Genomic DNA, 4,359 nt, shown 5'->3' with positions numbered 1-4,359 from the left:
GAACTAAGAAATCCGCCTGCCTCTGCCTCCCAAGTGCTGGGATTAAAGGCATGCACCACCACCGCCCAACTTGGAGGGGAAACTGTGAAAGGAGATATCAAATAAAATAAAGACATGTAAATAAAGAAAATATCTAATAAAAAAAAAGAATGGTTTGTTTTGCTGGTGACATTCCCTTAGAAAAAGGAGCTAGCTTATGGGCTCAGGATGAGGGTGTGTGCCCATGTGTTCTTTCAGTTCTAGGAGCACATTTTGTGCAGGCTCATGTAGGCTCTATACATGCTGTCAATCTCTGTGAGTTCATTTGCACATAGGCTGTGCTGTATTAAGATTCCTTGGTGTCCTCCATTCCCTCTGGTTCTTACACTCTTTCCTCCTCCTCTTTCACAGTCTTTCCTGAGGCCTAAGGGGAAGGAATTGATGGAGACATAAGTTTTTTAAAGGAATGTTTCTTTTTTCTAAAGTCTAAAATTGTTTCCTGACCCTAAACTCATCTTATATATCCTTTCCACAAAGCAATACTTGAGGCAATAAGCAGGCACAATTTTATTTCCTCCAAGATGAAATATTAAGGAGCAAGTAACTTCCAAGAAGTAAAAATTTCAGTCTTTGTTCTTCAGAAGTTTTTATACAGAAAAGGTAGATGGACATATTTGTTTCTCTTAATATTGTTAAATTTTACTAACCATTCTTTATTATACTATGTTTCCCTATTTGAATATAAGCTCCAAGAGTGTAGTCTTACTTTTGCTCACTTATTTGTGGTGCTTAGAACTGTGCATAGAAAATAAGCGAGTAAATGGTAAGTCAGTTGGCCTGCTAATTTATTAGGATACTTGAGTAGGGAACAAAAATGAACTGAATAAATATCCCTTATTTTCAAAGGCAAAGAACATTAAAATTTACTGTTAATTGCATGGAGGCAATCTTAGCCTGAAGTGTGCAAAAATATGTTGTAGGGCTTAAAATGGGCACACACACTATAGTGGGATAGCTGGAAAGAGAGCCCCATCAATGAAGTTTGCTTACTTTGACATACAAAGATGAGTGCAATATCCAGAACCCAGACCAAAAGAGATGAGTGTTCTGGCACATGCTTGCAATCTCAATCCTGGGGAGACAGATGAAATTGGATACCTGGGCCTGACCAATCAGCCAACTTAGTCTATTTGTAAATTTTCTAGTAGAGACATTGTCTCAGAAATTATTTTTTAGAAAGATGTATAGATGTTTCATGAGAAACAACACTTAATGTTTTCCTTTGGATTCCAAATAAATGTGCACACACATACATGCACTCCCTCCTATATATGTGTACACACTATGAACATGCATACACATACACACAAAAAAGTATGTATATCTTTAAATATATGAATGTATGAACCCATAAAAGATGAAAGTTAATTTAACTACACATTTCTTGCTTGTCTTGACCACAGTAATAAGATCACATCAGTAACTAAAAACAAAGAGGGATTTTTAGTAATTCAAGGCCCATGTCATTAAAGGTGCTTTAATCATAGCATATCAAAACTCACATATGTAGTGTACTTGAAAATTTTTAGAAAATGTACCATTCAATTACTGTGATCTGCCTTTGCTATCACAATAAAGTATTCACATTTTACAAAAGCTGCTCACAGTGTATATCTTTCTTACATATAATGGACAGGTACTTCCCAGCATGTGGAAGTTGCTACACATAGCTAAATTGAGCAGTATTGATTTTTGCTTTTTTGAAGTGTCACTCCTGATATCTGTAAATGATTAAATACTGCACTCTGAGCAATGCCGAGTATCTTTATATAGCCAAAGCTTTATCTTTGTAGCTGCTGACTTTATCCTGGAGTGTCAGCCATCAAAGTATATACAATGAACACAACATACACACACATACATACACACACACACACACACACACACACACACACACACTTTCTCACTGGAATTCTATTTCATGTCATGAAAGCTACTGATAAAAACTAGTTATAGGGCTCTAAGTGTCTACATACCATCTGTTCTTGTTCTGTCCTTCTGTCATTGTCTGCTTTACATCTTCTTGTTCCTAGAAATGTGCAGATAGTGCTTCTGCAGGAACTAATTGTTATTCTCCAACTGCAGTCATGGTCCCTACTCATTAGCATTCAGATTAGAGCCATCAGTATTTGAAAATGAGAATAGTAATCAAACAACAACAAAAAAACAATAATATAATTGACATTTTAATTGAAACAAATACATGAATAGAATAAAAAATCTGGTTTTTATCATATTGCAAAATTATTTTATAAATACATTCTATACTTCTATTTTATGAGATACAATTTTACCTCAATAGGCCTACTCATACTTAAGGAATCAGCTATTGTATTTCTATACAATAAACAGTTGTACATACATGTTTATCTACAAAACATTACAACTTATCATCTCAAGATCAACAACTAGTAGACATGCATGAAATGAGAAACCAGTTTTAGTTTTGCTGTATACATCAATTTCTAGAATAGAGAATTTTTAAATAAATATTTGACCATATGGAATATAAAAGCATACAAATGATTATGAATAAATGAAAACATCTGTTAATTCTACATGTTTATATTTAGGTGAAATTCCAAAGTAGTACAGAAGGTTACAAATTTATGAGTGGCTCTGTCTAGATTACTTGGTGGTTAGTACTTTCTGCTTTCCAAAGAACCTGGGTTTGATTCCAAGCATCCAAATGGAAATTTAGAACCATTTTTAACTCCAGCTCCAAGGGATCTGATCCCATACCCTCTTCTTGCCTGTGTAGGCACATAATACATATATAAACACACAGGCACACATACATAAACACATAAAAAAATAAAAAGTAAAAAAAAAAAGATACAAAAGAAAATTGTGAGCAAAATATAATGTCCACAGATTCAATGCAATCCCCACCAAAATCCCAACACAATTCTTCTAAGACATGGGAAGAGTAATTCTCAAATTCATCTGAAAAGGCAAAAAAAAACAGAATAGACAAAATAATTCTTAACAATAAAAGAATGGCTTGGGGAATCACCATTCCTGACATCAAGCTTTACTACAGAGAAATAGTCATAAAAACTGCATGATACAGAGACAGACACATTGATCAATGGAATAGAACTGAAGACCCAGAACTAAAATCATACAATTATGGACACTTAATCTTTGACAAAGATGCCAAAATGTACAATAGAAAAAAGAGCATCTTCAATAAATGGTGCTGGTCTAACTGGCTGTATGTATGTAGAAAAATGAAACTAGACCCATATTTGTCACCTTGCACAAAGCTCAAGTCCAAGTGGATCAAGGACTCAACATAAAACTAGATACACTGAATCTAATAGAAAAGAAAATTGGAAAGAGCCTTTAACTCATTGTCACAGGAAGAAATTTCCCAAATAGAACTCCAATGGCTCATTCTCTAAGATCAAGAATTGATAAATGGGACCTCATGAAACTGGAAAGCTTCGGTAAGGCAAAGGACATAGTCAATAAGACAAATCGGCAACCTAGAGATTGGGAAAAAAATCTTCACTAACCTCACATCTGATAGAGGGTTAAAATCCAAAATATATAAATAACTTAAGAAGCTAAGCACCAAAAAAACAAACAATCAAATCAAAAAATGGGGTATGGAACTAAAGCAAAACTTCATATCAGAGGAATCTCAAATGACTGAGAAGACACATGGCTCCAGATACATGCCACATATGTAGCAGAGGATAGTCTTGTCAGTCATCAGTGGGAGGAGAGGCCCTTGGTCCTGTGAAGGTTCTATGCCCTATTGTAGGGGAATGCCAGGGCCAGGAATCAGAAGTGGGTGGGTTGGTGAGCAGGGGGAGTGGGGAGGGAACAAGGGGTTTTTGAAGGGGAAATCAGGGAAGGGGAGAACATTTGAAATGTAAATAAAGAAAATATCTAATAAAAAGAAAGAAAAAAAGATGTTCAAAGTTGTTAGTGATCAACCAAATGCAAATCAAAATGATGCTGAGATTCCACCTCACACCAATCAGAATGGCGAAGATCAAAACCTCAGGTAACAGCATATGTTGTTGAGGATGTGGAGAAAGAGGAACACTCCTCCACTGCTGGTGGGATTGCAAACTGGTACAACCACTCTGAAAATCAGTCTGAAGATTCTTCAGAAAATTGGAAATAGATCTACCTAAAGACCCAGTAATACCACTTTTGGGCATGTACTCGAAAGATGCCATACCATGCCACAGGGAAACGTGTTCCACTATGTTCATAGAGGACTGATTTGTGATACCCAGAAGCTGGAAACAACCCAGATGTCCCACAACAGAAGAATGGATACAGAAAATGTGGTTCATTTAC

This window comes from Mastomys coucha, chromosome X (genome assembly GCF_008632895.1).
Source record: "Mastomys coucha isolate ucsf_1 chromosome X, UCSF_Mcou_1, whole genome shotgun sequence".
Taxonomy (NCBI): domain Eukaryota; kingdom Metazoa; phylum Chordata; class Mammalia; order Rodentia; family Muridae; genus Mastomys; species Mastomys coucha.
Note: the sequence above shows the minus strand (reverse complement) of the source record.